Here is a 17,876-nt window from a genome sequence, read left to right on the forward strand (position 1 = left end):
CCCTAATAAAATGGCACCAGTGCTGATACCATTGATGGAGTTATTGAGCCCGCCCCCTCCATGTGATTGGGGGAGTTGACCTGACTTGTATATTTTCTTGAGCTTCAGCATGGTAGATCGGGGCGGCATGGCGGTACATGCGGGCTATCATATTTATTGCCTGCCAACGCTACCAGCGGGAGAATAAAATTCCGCCCATTGTTTCAGCAGATTGGTTATTAATTTATCCCCTTCAAGAACAGACCTTGACCTCTGGTTCACCTATTCTGGGCAAGATTAAATAACTCAATCTCGACCCTTTACAAGCTTAAAAGCAACAATCATATTACCTTTCAACATTTTCTTTTCCAATGAAAACATGCTTCATCGACATCATCATTCCTCACAATCCAATCCATCCAGACCCTCAATCATTCTGAAATAAAAACAGAAAGTGCTGGAAATACTCAGCAGTTCAGGCAGCATCTATGGAGAGAGAAGTAGAGTTAATGGGCTGGATTTTGTAAACTTGCTGCCGATCTCGACGGTGAGATTCAAAAATGGCAGCTCGCCTGAGCGGGTCGCTCACCAAAAAGCCACCGGGAGCTCAAACATAGCGGCTCATTTAAATATCCAGGGCGGACCGCCCACCTCCCCACTGATCACGTAGAGGGGACGAGCTGTCCGTCTCTGGCAATGGCGTCAGCTGCCTGTGTGCAGACGCTGACGCCATTTTTAAAGGGCAGTCAATCCTCCTGGCTTATTTTAATATTTAGAGAAATAATCAATACAATTACATAAATACATTTCTTTTGCCCAACTCCCACCCCCAACAACAATTAAATTAACCTTTTTCCCTTTGGCCCAAAAAACACCTTTACCATCTGATCTTCCCCTCCCCGCACAAACTGCACAAACCATAAACGACAATCCTACCCACCATCCCCGACATCCATGATGTTAATTTGACTCCGCCTCCCCCACGCCCCGCACTGAGAAATTTCACCCCTCCCCCCTCCGCACCAGTGTTGCACCTCAGTTACCCGGACGAGTATCCGAATGAGTGTCGGCCGCTAGGACATCAAGATTAAGGGTAAGTACATGCAAATGTAATAATTTTATTAATTTGCATATGTTAATTGTGGTGCAGTCACTGAGCAGCTGTGGGGGCGGGGTGGGGTGGGGGGGTGGCACCACGGAGGATCGGGTGGGACCAGCCAGTGTCGAGGTCCGTAGTGGGCCTCATCTGGATCGGTCTTCAGCACCCCCCACCACAGGTCCCAGCATCAAGGTGAGAAATGTATTAGGTTTTAAGCAAGTGAAGTGGGGGCGGGAGGTGGGTGTGGTGGGGGAAAGATGGGGAAGATAAAAAAAGGGAAGGTGTGTGCTTGGGCAGAGGGCAGGAGAGATTATCGAAAAAAGATATCAGGAGACCAAAGTAAAGAAACAAAAACAAGAAATGCTTGAATCACTCAGCAGGTCTGGCAGCATCTGTGGAAAGAGAAGCAGAGTTAACGTTTCGGGTCAGTGACCCTTCTTCGGAACCCCGATGAAAAGAGACCCCAAAGTAAAGAGACTGTTCATGGTGATGGTGAAAGACAAAACATTACAGAGTGTTCATGAAAGAATAATGAGCAGCTGGAGCCAAAAGTACAACATGAAAAACAGGCACATGGTGAAAAAAATAATTAAAATAATAATTAAAAAAGAAATAAAGTAAAAAAGCCAGTCATGCTCTGAAATTGTTGAACTCAATGTTGAGTCTGCAAGGCTGTAGACTGCCCAATCGAAAGATCAGGTGCTGTTCTTCAAGTTTGTGTTGATGTTCACTGGAACACTGCTGCAGGACAAGGACAGAAATGTGGGAATGAGAGCAGGGTTGTAGGGTGAGTGGGGTGGGTGGGTGTTGAAATGGCCAGCAAACAGAATGGCAGGGTCATGCTTTTGGACTGTGGAGGTGTTCCACAAAGCGGTCACGCAATCTACATTTGGTCTCCCCAATGTGGAGCTGACCGCATTGTGAGCAGCAAATACAGTATACTAAATTGAAGGAAGTACAAGTAAATCACTGCTTCATCTGGAAGGAGTGTTTGGGGCCTTGGATGGTGAGGAGAGAGGAGGTAAAATGGCAGGTATTACACCTCCTGTGATTGCATGGGAAAGTGCTGTGGGAAGGGGATGAGGTGTCAAGGGTGATGGAGGAGTGGACCAGAGTGTCTCAGAGGGAACAATCCCTTCGGAATGCTGACAGGGGAGGGGAGGGGAAGATGTGTTTGGTGGTGGCATCACGCTGGAGATGGCTGAAATGACGGAGGATGACCTTTTGGATGTGAAGTCTGGTGGGGTGGAAAGTGAGGACAAGGGAAACCCTGCCACGGAGGAAGGAGAAGGGGTGAGGGCAGAAGTGTGGGAAATGGGTCGGACAATGTCAAGGACCCGATTAACCATAGTGGGGGTAATCCTCAGTTGCCAGGAGTGCTGTTGTGGAAGGTTGCATCATCAGAACAGATGACTCCGAGACGGAGACAATGGGAGAATGGGATGGAGTCCTTACAGGAATTTGTTTTATTTTATATTTCGAATAATATAATTTATTCATAAAAATCTCTAAAAAATATGACAAAAAGTTCAAATCAGCTGCAATCTAACATTTCAGAAAGTGCAAAGGAAATCAGTTTTCTTCAATACAGCAGTGAGTTGCCTCACAACCATTCCATTCCATTTTACATGCCACATACATTTTACAGCAAACCCATATTTGGTCTATACAGCCCAAGGGGTTTCCCATGGGTCCAGCCCATCAGTTCACTATCGCAGGAGGACCTTACACAGTGTCTTTCCCCATTGAGCCTTTGCAGCAGCTGCCCCCAAGCTTTAGTGCGTCACTCAGCATGTACTCCTGGACCTTGGAATGTGCCAGTCTGCAACACTCGGGCGTGGACAAATCTTTGCGCTGGAAGACCAGCAAGTTTCGGGCAGACCAAAGAGCATCTTTCTGCGAATTGATGGTCCTCCAGCAGCAGTTAACAAGTGTTACCTCAATCTCAGTTACTTTATTCTGTGTCTGTTCAATAGCTGCATTATCCTGTGGCGTCCAGAATGGTTCACATTAATGTAAGAGCAGTTTCACCAAAGTGGCAGGATTACTCACTATCTCAGCTCAATAGTGACCTTTTAATACATCCAAACGTCTGATTACCTTGACTCATTGTTGCAATAGCTTCACTTTATTGTCAGTCAGAAACCCCAGATCTCTTTAATTTTCCATGTAATTTCTTTTCCTTTCAGTGATATTCCCTTGCTGGATTTCTTGTCTCCATGTGACGTACTTTGCATTTCTCTACTTGAATGCTCCCTGTGTCCTGTCTACCCAATTCCAAAGTATCTAAATCCTCCTGTAGCTGATCCACTTCAGCTTTGCAATCCACCACTTTCATCAGCTTTGTTTAGTCTGAAAATGTAACCATTGTTCTTGTGACTCCGAGTTGCTGATCGTTTATAAAGATGTTGAACTAAAGAGGTTGAAAACAGATCTCTGTGGGATACATTCTCCCAGGCCAATGGCAATTACTACCACCACACTCTGGGCCTGAGCGATCAACCAATTACCAATCTCTTGTAAAACATTTCCACTGATTCCTGCTGTATTTCTTTTCAGTACTATTCTTTCCAGAGGAAGTGTATAAAAGGCTGATAGAAATCCAAGTGCACCACATCCACCCCCTTACCCCTATCAAGCCCCTTTTACAAACACTCATGAAAATGAGTGGACTAGATTGACAAGGCCACCACTTCATGAGCACTTATTGACAATATTATAAGATTATATTTATATCCAAATGCTCCATGATCTTATATTTAATGTGTTTCCATAACTTTACCCACAGTGTACCTCTAATTCCATGGTCTGTAGTTTCCTGAGCCACTTTTGCTACCTTCTTTTTTTAATAAAAGAGTGTAGAATGTGCCTTTATTTAGTCTCCCGGTACCTCTGCAGTATTCAATAATTTCTCCTGGATTTATAACCATGGCCGATCAATTTTCTGCATGATTTCCCATCGTATTCTGGGAAGCAAATTATACAGCGGCTCAGACTGATTCACCTTCAGTTGTACAGCTGTTTGTTACCATGTAGATGGTAATGTGAATAGAAATGTTGGAAATACTCAGCAGGTGTGGCAGAATCTGTGAAAACAGTGTGAAATTTTCAGCTCTGTGACCTTTCATGAAACTCTTTATTTCTTTTGTCATTCTCCTGGTAGCATATCTTTCAGAGTCACGGTCACACACACGCATTCAGGGGGAAGTTACAGGGGAGAGGTACAATTATTAGTAGAAACACCAATTCATTGATCATGCCAGATAATTTTAGAATTGACGATAAATTGTTATTATGTGCACATTGATTTACAATGTAAATTAGTTAAATGCTTACATTAAATCCAGATAATGTGATTAATTTGCATTAGCCTTCATAAAACAGGAGAAACCTGCATATATTAAGGTAAAGGGGGAGGGGTAAAACAATTCAATATTATAGAAATTCATCAATAGGTTGGGAGTGTTTATTGTTGGAAAGTCACTCGACCCGGATGGGATGGAACCTCGGTTGCTGAGGGGAGTAAGGATGGAATTGCTGGAGGGCTGCCAGAAAACTGGAGGGTTGACAAAGCAAAATCGCTGTTCGAAAAAGAAAAGAATAAACCTGACAATATCCGCTCACCAGGGTAGGAAAAGTTCTAGTCAGCAAAATCTGAGACCAGATTCATTTTTACTTGAATGAACATGGGTTAATATATAACAATCAAGATGGATTTGTAAAAGGCAAATTGTGCCGAGCAAAACTGATTGAGTACATCAATGAAATAATGGAAAGTGTTGATGAAGGTAGTGCAATTGACATGTTTATGGTTTCATGAAGACCCCACCTGCCAAAAATGAGGCATATTAATTTTGTCATCTCAACATTAGTTTTAAACTGTTGCTGGAATGAACAGATGACTTGTTTAAAGAGATCAGCAGTGGCTGGAAGACATTTGCATCCTAAGTGTCAGTGGCAAGAGACAATAGAACCTCTCCCTGATCCAGTTAGCCTAAATGGATTTTGATCACCAGATATTGAATGTGAAAGAAAGCCAACATTCCAGGGTGTCTGCAAAGATGGAGAATCCACAAAAATGCTGGAGTTTGTAAAAAGAAACATCTAGTCACATGACTAAACTGCTGGCCCAGCTTTGGGTTTTGAAATGCTCACAGAACAGTTTGGGTCAGATTGCAACTGAACTTGGAGGAAGAGATCCTCTTTCCTGTCTGTCTGTCTCTCTCTCTCATGAATTCACAGAAGACACTTCTACATCAAAAGAGAAGACTCCTACATCGAAACAAGTTTGAAAGCTTCCACTGTCCCCAATCAAACGTCAAGATTTAATTGCAATCAAAGACTCGACAAAGAACTCAAAGGACAGTAAATAACTCCCAGCTATTGCTTCAAACTTTTCCCCTTTATTCTTTCTACTTTTCTGTCTGCGCATATGCATTTATCGGGCAGGCATGTGAACATGGTCATGTTGCATTTTCGTAGTAGTTTTGACCGAATTAGAGGTTTAAGGTTTATAAACTTACATTTTTTTTGTTTAAATCTAGATAAACCTGTATGATTGATTTCTTTGCCTTTCAATTGGATAGCAGTGAACAAGGAAACACTGAGGGGGAGCGAAAAACACGGTATTTTTATCAAATAAACCCTTTTACAGTTAAAGCAGGCAAAGGCTGAGAGGGAACCCCTAGATTTCACCTACTAACCTGTAGATGAGAACAGCCAGGCCGCAAGGCCCGTGGCCTTCGTCACCATCACTGTGTTCAGCAGAGCGCAAGGGGTGATCGACTGTACTCATGTGGCTATTAGAGCCGCCTGGGACCATCCTTCTGTCTTCGTGAATCGCCACGACTTCCACTGTTTAAACATGCAACTGCTTATCGCCACAAGAGAAGAATCATGCATATTTGTCATGACTCCTACATTTTGAGGAACTCCTGGCTGCCAACAGTTTTCAAGGAACCAGCCGAAAAGGTCATATCCTGGGTGACAAGGGATACTCTTTTTGTCCATGGTTTATGACACAAGGATGTCATTCCTAGAATGTTGCTGAAGAGAGGTACAATACTGCTCACACATCCACCAGAGACAAAGAACAACGAACAGTACAGCACAGGGACAGGCCATTCGGCCCTCCAAGCCTGCGCCGATCATGATGCCTGTCTAATCTAAAACCTTCTGCACATCTGGGGTCCGTATCCCTCTATTCCCATCCTATAGGCTAAAGCTGAGGTCCCAGAGGACTGGAGAATAGCCAATGTTGTTCCTTTGTATAAGAAGGGTAGCAAGGATAATCGAGGAAATTATAGGCCGGTGAGCCTTAAGTCAGTGGTAGGGAAATTATGAGAGAGGATTCTTTGGGACAGGATTTACTCCCATTTGGAAACAAATGGACTTATTAGCGAGAGGCAGCATGGTTTTGTGAAGGGGAGGTCGTGTCTCACTAATTTGATTGAGTTTGTTGAGGAAGTGACGAAGATGATTCATGAGGGAAGGGCGGTGGATGCTGTCTGCATGGACGTCAGTAAAGCCTTTGACAAGGTCCCGCATGGCAGACTGGTGCAAAATGTGAAGTCACTCGGGATCAGAGGGGAGCTGGCAAGATGGATACAGAACTGGCTCAGTCATAGAAGACAGAGGGTAACAGTGGATGGGTGTTTTTCTGAATGGAGGGATGTGACTTGTAGTGTTCCGCAGGGATTAGTGCTGGGACCTTTGCTCTTTGTAGTATATATAAATGATTTGGAGGAACATGTAGCTGGTCTGATTAGTAAATTTGCGGACGACACAAAGGTGGGTGGAGTTGTGGATAATGATGAGGATTGTCAGAGGATATAGCAGGATTTAGATCAGTTGGAGACTTGGGCGGAGAAATGGCAGATGGTGTTTAATCTGTACAAATGTGAGGTAATGCATTTTGGAAGGTCTAATGCAGGAGGGAGGTATACAGTAAATGGCAGAACCCTGAGGAGTATTGACAGGCAGAGAGATCTGGGCGTACAGGTCCACAGGTCACTGAAAGAGGCAAAGCAGGTGGATAAGGTAGTCAAGAAGGTATTTGGGATGCTTGCCTTCATCGGTCAGGGCATAGAGTATAAAAATTGGCAAGTCATGTTGCAGCTGTACAGAACCTTAGTTGGGCCACACTTTGAATATTGCGTGCAATTCTGGTGACCACACTACCAGAAGGATGTGGAGACTTTAGAGAGGGTACAGAAGAGGTTTACCAGGATGTTGCCTGGTCTGGACGGCATTGGCTATGAGAAGAGGTTGGATAAACTCGGATTGTTTTCACTGGAACGACGGAGGTGGAGGGGTGACCTGATAGAGGTTTACAAAGTTATGAGTGGCATGGACAGAGTGGATGGTCAGAAGCTTTTTCCCAGGGTGGTAGAGTCAGTTACTAGGGGACATAGGTTTAAGGTGCGAGGGACAAAGTTTAGAGGGGATGTGCGAGGCATGTTTTTTACACAGAGGGTGGTGAGTGCCTGGAACCTGCTGCCAGGGGAGGTGGTGGAAGCAGATACGATAGCGATGTTTAAGAGACATCTTGACAAATATATGAAGAGGATGGGAATAGAGGGATATGGGCCCTGGAAGTGCAGAAGTTGTAAGTTTAAGCAGGCATCACGCTCGGCGCAGGCTTGGAGGGCCGAATGGCCTGTTCCTGTGCTGTGCTGTTCTTTGTTCTTTGTTGTTCTATTCATGCATTTGTCAAGATGCCTCTTAAATGTCGCTATTGTACCTGCTTCCACTACCTCCCCCGGCAGCAAGTTCCAGGCACTCACCACCAAAGCTTGCCTCGCACATCCCCTCTAAACTTTGCCCCTCGCACCTTAAACCTATGTCCCCTAGTAACTGACTCTTCCAACCTTGGAAAAAGCTTCTGACTATCCAGTCTGTCCATGCCGCTCATAACTTTGTAAACCTCTATCATGTCGCCCCACCACTCCCGTCGTTCCAGTGTAAACAATACGAGTTTATCCAACCTCTCCTCATAGCTAATGCCCTCCAGACCGGGCAACATCCTGGTAAACCTCTTCTGTACCCTCTCCAAAGCCTCCACATCCTTCTGGTAGTGCGGCGACCAGAATTGCATGCAATATTAGAAGTGTGGCCTAACTAAGTTACTGTACAGCTGCAGCATGACTTGCCAATTTTTATACTCTATGCCCCGACCGATGAAGGCAAGCATGTCGTGTGCCTTCTTGACTACCTTATCCACTTGCTTTGCCACTTTCAGTGATCTGTGGACCTGTATGCCCAGATCTCTCTGCCTGTCAATACTCCTAAAGGTTCTGCCATTTACTGTATACTTCCCACCTGCATTTGACCTTCCAAAATGTATTACCTCACATTTGTCCAGATTAAACTCCATCTGCCATTTCTCCGCCCAAGTCTCCAACCGATCTATATCCTGCTGTATCCTCTGCCAATCCGCATCACTATCCACAACTCCACCAACCTTTGTGTCGTCCGCAAACTTACTAATCAGACCTGCTACATTTTCCTCCAAATCATTTATATTTACGACAAACAGCAAATGTCCCATCACTGACCCCTGCGGAACACCACTTGTCACATCCCTCCATTCAGAAAAACACCCTTCCACTGATACCGTCTCTCTTCTATGACCGAGCCAGTTCTGTATCCATCTTGCCAGCTCACTTCTGATCCCGTGTGACTTCACCTGTTGTCCCAGTCTTTCATGAGGGCCCTTGTCAAAGGCTTTACTGAAGTCCATGTGGACAATATCCACTGCCCTTCCTTCATCAATCATCTTCGTCACTTCCTCAAAAAACTCAATCAGGTTTGTGAGACTCGACCTCCCCTTCACAAAAGACATCATCGAACACACCATTAGCATTCTGAAAATGCAACTCCACTGCTTGGAGGGGATCTTCAGTACGTGGCACAGAGGGTGTCAGGAATAATCATTGTCTGCAGTGCCTTGCACAACCTTGCAATTGTACCTGGCAACACTCAACAGGCAGAGGAACAGGCGGAACACCAGTCCTCCTCAGAGGAGGATGACTATGAAGAAGGTGAGGAGGAGGACAACAATGACAATGATGCCATCATCGATATGAGGACCATGCAGAGACATAGAGGTGACATCAGGGAGAACCTCATTTATGAATGTTTCAGCTAAGAATAAGCCACATCATTGAGGAACATTGGGAAAAGAAACAGAACAATTCCACACAGAAATACCCTTTTGCATTAGGTCTTATTTATCTCTGCAATCTTAACGAAGCATTGCTGCACTTTCATGTGATTGACATTTGGAATGATCATTTGGCGATGATGAATGTGACTACATATCACTGCAAGCTGTTAAGTTATGATCGTAGAAAACAAAAGTATTGAGAGTATTGGAAAAAGTTATTAATCATCAATAGGAAAGCAGCCGTCATTGAAGAGTGAAGGCTCAAATTCCAATGAGATATGGACACTGGACATTTCCTGAGATACTTTGCAAACATCATTGTGTTCCTGCCATAGGCCTCCAGAAAACGTCTTTGTATCCATCTGTAACCAAGCAGAACATTACTGAGTGGATCAAATTTTGCATAAAAATGCAGAAATAAATCTTTTCAATTGTCACTATCTGCACTGCACCCATGCCACCTTCATGTACAAAACAGTTTCAATTTTCTTTTTCTTCCACTATGTCTAGGTGTTATCCCGATATTAGCAGCTGAGGTGGAGACAGTCTGCTCAGTGCGCTGCCCCGTTGCTGTGGATGACGGTGGCGGACGTCCTCTGGAGGAGCAGGGCCTCGATGGATCCATCCTACTGGGGGACTGTAGCAATAGTGATTGAGGATTCCCAATGTACTCACCTGCTGGAGGTAAGTGGATCAATGTCGGGTGGGAGGATGAGACACCCCTTACCCTGGGTGTGGTCCTGAGCGAAAGGCCCCGGGGCAGCTGGCACACATTTCTCCTCCAGCTGGGTGCAAGATGGAACCTGCCTGTCTCCCTGAGGGAAGGAACACCTGGAGGGAGGTCCAGGTTCCTCATCACCCTCTCGTTTGGACTCTGCTGCATGGAGCCAATGGTAACAGTGATGGAGTGCAGGTCAGATCACATATGGCTCAAGTGCTCAACCAGACTCATCACAGAGCTCGAGGAAGCTATATGCTCAAATGCATGGGACATGGCAGATGACATTGACTCCTCCATGACACACGCAAAGCCACGCCTGACCTCAGGCATTTCTGACCGATTTTCCACATGGCTTTTTTGCACATCCAGCAGATTTCCAGCAACAGAGGATCATCATGAGTGTGGGGCTGATCAGAGGCCTGATCCCCAGCAGTCTTCTGATTGTCAGGGGACCCTGCTCGAACATGTTCCCTCAGCTGCTGGGACGTGTCTGTGTCGTGCACACCAGCTTGTGACCCAGATTCTAATCTTAACCCACCTGGAGACCGTATGGATGTGTCTGAGCTTGCGGAGGTGGAAGAAGAGGCAAGTGACGGTGAACCCTCTGGGGAACTGGCTTCTTCTTCCTCCGCAGAGGAGGATTCCAGGGTCAAATGGCATTCTGTGACTCGAGTGTGGGCACCTGCAGTGGAGACACAAACAGAGGCACTTTAAACATGTGCTTCACATGAGTTCACACAATTTCCTTCAGTTTCCACATCTGGCTGCAAGAGCAGAGATGACACTTCATCCTTACACCTTGCGGCTCCTGCCTCGCCATCTCCGCTCACCCTGCCTCCCTCCTCTCTCACAGTCTCCGAAGCCTCCTCCTGAGCCGTGGTCAGCATCCTCATGTTGGGGACCCCTCCTCACATCTTACAACACTCACGCTGGCTGTGGTTTCGTTTATCCTGCAGCAGACAGTGTAGATATATTGACATGGCAAATGATACATCACAACCATTGCATCAGAAGACACACTATTAATGGTTAGCCCTTATCTCCAAGAATCCACACCTGAAGGTGAGCGGGGAGAGTGAAAAGCAGTGGCACCTGACACTGACACAATATGTACGTTATGTCAGCTGCCCGGGAAGCAGGCACACACTTGCAGGAAGTGCTTTCTGTGATCGCACATGAGTTGGACATTGATGGAATGAAACACCTTTCTGTTTATGAAGACAGATGTTTACTCCATGGGAGCGTTGACGGTCACATGTGTGCAGTCAATGACACCTTGTATCTGTGGGAATCCCACAAAGGCCCCAAATCCAATGACCTTCTCAACCTGACTCTCAGGGTCAGTCCTGTAGCGGATACAGTCTTCACCCTTGATGAACAGGGCATCGGTCACCACCTTGATGCCGTGAAGCACATTGAGACACCCCACACATGTCGCTGGTGAATCCCTGGAATGATCCAGTGGTGTAGGTGTTTTGGCTTTAAGTAACTTTGAGGGCCACAGGCATCGGGAGACCACCAAACAGAAGAAGATGAGAAAATATGAAATAGGAGCAGGAATAGTCCATTCAGCCCTTCAGGCCCACTCTGTCATTCAATGAGATCATGATGAGATCATGGTTGATCTATTTCAACACCATTTTCCTGCACTATCCCCATAATCCTAGATGTTTTAATATGCAGACATCTATCGATCTCAGTCTTCAACATACTCAATGGCTGAGCCTCCACATCCCTCTGGGGAAGAGAATTCCAAAGATTCACCACCCTATGAGTGAAGAAATTCCTCCACACCTCTGTCCTATATGGCCTGCCCCTTATTCCGAGACTTTGTCTCCTGATTCTAGACTCCCCAACCAGCGGAATCATCCTTCCTACATCTACCCTGTCCAGCCCTGTAACAATTTTGTCTGTTTGAATGAGATCACCTCTCATTCTTCTAAACTCCACAGAATAAAGGCCCAGTCTCTTTAATGTTTCCTCATAGGACAATCCCACCATCCCAGGAATTAGTTTGGTGGACCTTCATTGCACTCCCTCACTGGCAAGTCTATCTTTCCTTAGGTAAGGAGACCAAAACAGTACACAAATACATCAGGTGTGGTCTCACCAAAGCTCTATAAAGTTGCAGGAAGACATCTTTCCTCCTATGCTCAAATCCTCTTGGAATAAAGACCAATATACCATTTACTTTCTTAAATGTTTGCAGTACCTGCATGTTAGCTTTCAGTGACTCTTTAACAATGACACCCAAATCTGCTTGAATTTCAACACTTCCAGCCTCTCACCATTTAAGAAATACAATGTATTTCTGTTTTCCTACCGAAGTGGATAACCTCACGATTCTTTACATTGCATTCCATCTCCAAAATATTTGCCCACTCCCTTAGCCTCTCCAAATAAACAAGAAGTGTCTTTGCATCCTCCTCACCACTGACACTTCCACCTAGTTTTGTGTCAACTGCAAACTTGTCAATGTTACATTTAATCCCCACATTCATATCATTGGTATGGATTGTGAATAGCTGGGGCCCAAGTACTGATCCTTGTGGTACCCGACCAGCCACAACCTGACAATCTGAAAATGACCCATTTTTCTGACACTCTGTTTGCTGTCCATTAACCAGTTCTCATACCATGCCAGTATATTCCCCCAATCCCATGTGCTCTAATTTAGTTTCCTAACCTCTTGTGTGAGAATTTATCAAAAGCATTATGAAAGTCTAAGTATACCACATCCACAGATTCCTCCTTATCTATTCTGCTGGTTACATCCTCAAACAACTCCAACAGAATTGTTAAACATAATTTCCCTTTCATAAATTCATGTTGACTCTGCCCAATCCTCCCATTATTTTCTAAGTGTTCTATTATCACATCCTTTATTATAGATTCTAGTATTTTCCCTTGGACTGATGCTCGGCTAACAGGTCTGCAGTTCCCTGTTTTCTCTCCCCATCCTATCTTAAATAATGGGGTTATAATTCCCAAGTTCCAATCTTCAGGAACCATTCCAGAGTCTACAGAATTTTCAAAGATGAGCACCAATGCATCTAATATCCCTACAGCCATCTCTTTCAACACTCTGGGATGTAGATTATCAGATCCAAGGAATTTATTTACTTTATGTCCCATTAATTTCTCCAGAATTTTTTTTTTTACTAACATTGCAGTTCCTCATTTACACTAGTCCCTTGATTCTCCATTATCTTTGGAAAGTTTTTACTATTTTCCTCCGTGAAGACAGACACAATGTCTTTGTTTAGTTATCTGCCATTTCCCTATTCCCCACTATAAATTCTCCTCACTCTGCGTGGAAAGGACCCGCATTTGTTTTTGCTAATCTTTTCCTTTTTACAGACTTGTAGAAGATTTTTTTTTTAGTTTAGTTTAGTTTAGAGATACAGCACTGAAACAGGCCCTTCGGCCCACCGAGCCTGTGCTGGCCATCAAACACCCATTTATACTGATCCGACACTAATTCCATATTCCTACCACATCCAGATCCCCACCTGTCCTTATATTTCCCTACCACCTTCCTATACTAGTGGCAATTGCTAATGGCCAATTTTCCTATCAACCTGCAAGTCTTTGGCATGTGAGAGGAAATCGGAGCACCCGGAGGAAACCCACACAGACACAGAGAGAACTTGCAAACTCCACACAGGCAGTACCCAGAATTGAACCCGGAACTATTTTACAGTGTGTTTTTATGTTTCTCAGCAGTTTACTCTGATACTTTATTTTCCCTATCTTAATCTTTCTCTTGGTCCTCCTTTGCAGAATCCTGAAATGTTCCCAATCCTCAGGCTTACCATTTTGTTGGCAAATTTATACACCTCCTCCTTTCCTCGAATACAATCCTTGATTTCATAAGATCATAAGAACTAGGAGCAGGAGTAGGCCATCCGGCCCCTCGAGCCTGCTCCGCCATTCAACAAGATCATGGCTGAACTTTTCGTGGACTCAGATCCACTTACCCGTGCTCCCACCATATCCCTTAATTCCTTTATTGTTCAAAAAGATATCTACCTTAGCTTTAAAGACGTTTACTGAAGAAGCGTCAACTACTTCACTGGGCAAGGAATGTCTCAGATTAACAACCCTCTGGGTGAAGAGGTTCCTTCTTAATTCAGTCCTATATCTGCTCCCTCTAATCTTGAGGCTGTGCCCCATTGTCCTAGCTTCACCTGCCAGTCGAAACATCCTCTCTACTTGTATCTTATCTATAGACTTCATGATTTTGTATTTCTTTCATTAGCCTTGGTTAGAACACTTTCCTTGCTGGGTTATTGTGCATTAATGGAATGTATTAAAGGAATGAAGACTATTGGTTGTAAATCATCATTCAGCAGTGTGCAGAGATGTCTGACGGCCTCTCTCGTCATCTATAGTCATCACTGGCACAGACATCTGCAGGTATGTCATCCACATCCTATGGACTCGCTGATGTCACTGGGATCCTTTGTGCCGCGGTGGCTGCTTCTGCTCATGTCTGGGAGCTTCCTCTTGAGCTGCAGCTGCCTCTTGGGCCCAGCTCCTGTGGTGATGCCTCATCACAGCAAGGGAATCCAGGAAAACAAGCTGGATCATACCCATCGCTAAGCTCCTGGTAATTCAGATTCCTTCAAAAGGTCAAGTACACCTATCTGGGCAGAGATGTGTGTTAATTCCTGCTTCAGCAGTGTTCCAGCCTGAGCTCAATGGTACGGCTTGACGTTGTCCTCACAACATTTAAATAATTGTGAGCCAACATGACTATCAGAATACCGGTTGTGTTGCCTGCACTGGACCCCCGACAAAAGCAACCAATACAGTTTGATAAAAGCAAAAAACTGCGGATGCTGGAAATCTGAAATAAAAACAAGAAATTCTGGAACCACTCAGCAGGTCTGGCAGCATCTGTGGAGAGAGAAGCAGAGTTAACGTGTCGGGTCAGTGACCTTCTTCGGAACTGACAAATATTAGAAATGTCAAAGGTTATAAGCAAGTAAAGCGGGGGTGGGGCAAGAGATAACAAAGGAGAAGGTGTAGATTGGAGAAGGCCCCAGAATAGCTGACCAGAAGGTCGTGGAGCAAAGGCAAACAATATGTTAATGGCGTGTTGACAGACAAAGCATTCGTACAGATAGGGTGTTAACGGACTGCAAATTGAACAGCAGCAAGTACAGACATGAAAAAAAAAACAGTGGGTAAGCAAACTGAACAAACTAAGGTGAAATAAAATAAACGTGCAAAAAAAATGTAAAAAACGTAAAAAAGAAAGAAAAGAAGAAAAAGTATAAAAAAACTAAAAATTAAAGTAAAATGGGGGGCCCGTCATGCTCTGAAATTATTCAACTCAATGTTCAGTCCGGCAGGCTGTAGTGCACCTAATCAGTAAATGAGATGCTGTTCCTCGAGCTTGCATTGATGTTCACTGGAACACTGCAGCAAGCCCAGGATAGAGATGTGAGCATGAGAGCAGGGGGTAGTGTTGAAACGGCAAGCAAACAGAAGCTCAGGGTCCTGCTTGCATACTGAGCGGAGGTATTCCACAAAGCGGTCACCCAGTCTGCGTGTGGTCTCCCCAATGTAGAGGAGACCACATTGTGAGCAGCGAATACAGTAAATTGCATTGAAAGAAGTACAAGTAAATTGCTGCTTCACCTGAAAGGAGTGTTTGGGGCCTGGAATAGTGAAGAGAGAGGAGGTAAATGGGGAGGTATTACACCTCCTGCGAGTGCAGGGCTAGATGCTGTGGGAAGGGGACGAGGTGGTGGGGTTAATGGAGGAGTGGACCAGGGTGTTGCAGCTGGAAAGATCCTTTCAGAATGATGACAGGGGAAGAGAGAGGAAGATGCTCCCAGATGCTCCCTCCCAGAACCATGACAGGGTTCCCCTTGTCCTCACTTTCCACCCCATCAGCCTCCATATCCAAAGGATCATCCTCCACCATTTCCGCCACCTCCAGCGTGATGCCACTACCAAATGCATCTTCCCCTCCCCTCAAGACTCTGTCAGCATTCCGAAGGGAACATTCCCTCCTGGCGGCACAGTGGCGCTGATGGGCAGTACAGTGGTGCAGTGGTTAGCACCACAGCCTCACAGCTCCAGCAACTCGGGTTCAATTCGGGGTACTGCCTGTGTGGAGTTTGCAATTTCTCCCTGTGTCTGCGTGGGTTTTCTCCGGGTGCTCCGGTTTCCTCCCACATGCCAAAAGACTTGTAGGTTGATAGGGAAATTGGCCACTATAAATTGTCCCTAGTATAGGTCGGTGGTAGGGAAATATTGACAGGTGGGGATGTGGTAGGAATATGGAATTAGTGTAGGATTAGTATAAATGGGTGGTAGATGGTCGGCACAGACTCGGTGGGCCGAAGGGCCTGTTTCAGCGCTGTATCTCTAACTAACTAACTAACTAACTAACCTCCGCTCAGTCCACAAGCAGGACCTTGAGCTTCCGGTTGCTTGCCATTTCAACACTCTCCCCTGCTCTCATGCTCACATCTCTATCATGGGCTTGCTCAGTGGTCCAGTCAACATCAACGCAAGCTCGAGGAACAGCATCTCATTTACCGATTAGGCACACTGCAGCCTGCTGGATTGAACATTGAGTTCAATAATTTCAGAGCATGATGGGCCCGCCATTTTACTTTCATTTTTAGCTATTTCTTTTCTTTTTTGAATTTTTTTGTATGTTTATTTTATTTCATCTTAGTTTGTTCAGTTTGCTCAACCACTGTTTTTTTTCATGTCTGTACTTAGGGCTGTTCAATTTTCAGTCCGTTATCACCCTATCTGTACGAATGCTTTGTCTTTCATAGCATCTTTAATAAATTGTTTGCCTTTGCTCCATGACCTTCTGGTCAGCTATTCTGTGGCCTTGTTCAATCGACACCTTCTCCTTTGTTATCTCTTGCCCCACCTCCGCTTTACTTGCTTATAACCTTTGACATTTCTCAGATTTGCCAGTTCCGAAGAAGGTCACTGACCCAAAATGTTAACTCTGCTTCTCTCTCCACTGATGCTGGCAGACCTGATGAGTATTTCCAGCATTTCTTGTTTTTACAACCAATACAGTTTCCCAGTTCTGCACCCCCTTCCCCCACCCCCCACAAACAGTGCCTCCACTTGCAGAGGTCCCCCTCCCCTCTCATATGCGGATTAACCTTATTTCAGTGTCCGATGTTGAAAATATTCAACAGGATAGCAAGGTATCACTTACTCAACATTTGCAGGTACCGATGACTCTCGCCTCGGCACCGCTAGTTTTTCAAGGATGGGAAAGTGACGGCACATGAGTGCTGCATGTCAAGCAGAAGATTGTGAACGGCTGTCAGTTCCGAAGAAGGGTCACTGACCCGAAACGTTAACTCTGCTTCTCTTTCCACAGATGCTGCCAGTCCTGCTGAGTGATTCCGGCATTTCTTGTTTTTATTCCACGGGATATGTAACCGTGTTGAACTGGACCAGGAAACCGAGAATGTAACTGTGCAGAACTGGACCAGTACAATCTGCATGTAACTGTGTTGAACTGGACCAGTACACATTGAACATAACTGTGCATAACTGGACCAGTACACACTGAATGTAACTGTGTTGAACTGACCAGTACACACTGAATGTAACCGTGCTGAACTGGACCAGTAGATACTGAATGTAATCTTGCAGAACTGGACCAGTACACACTGAATGTAACCTTGCAGAAATGAACCAGTACACACTGAATGAACTGTGCAGAACTGGACCAGTCCACATTGAATGTAACCATACAGAACTAGACCAGTGCACACTGAATGTAACCGTGCTCAACTCGACTTGCCTATGCTGACTGTAACACTGCTGAACTGGACCTATCTACAATGCCTGCACAGAAACATATATAAAAGTGTGTGCACAGTCTCAGAGGGATTTGGAGTCAGTTGCAT

Source organism: Heterodontus francisci, chromosome 22 (genome assembly GCF_036365525.1).
Source record: "Heterodontus francisci isolate sHetFra1 chromosome 22, sHetFra1.hap1, whole genome shotgun sequence".
NCBI lineage: Eukaryota > Metazoa > Chordata > Chondrichthyes > Heterodontiformes > Heterodontidae > Heterodontus > Heterodontus francisci.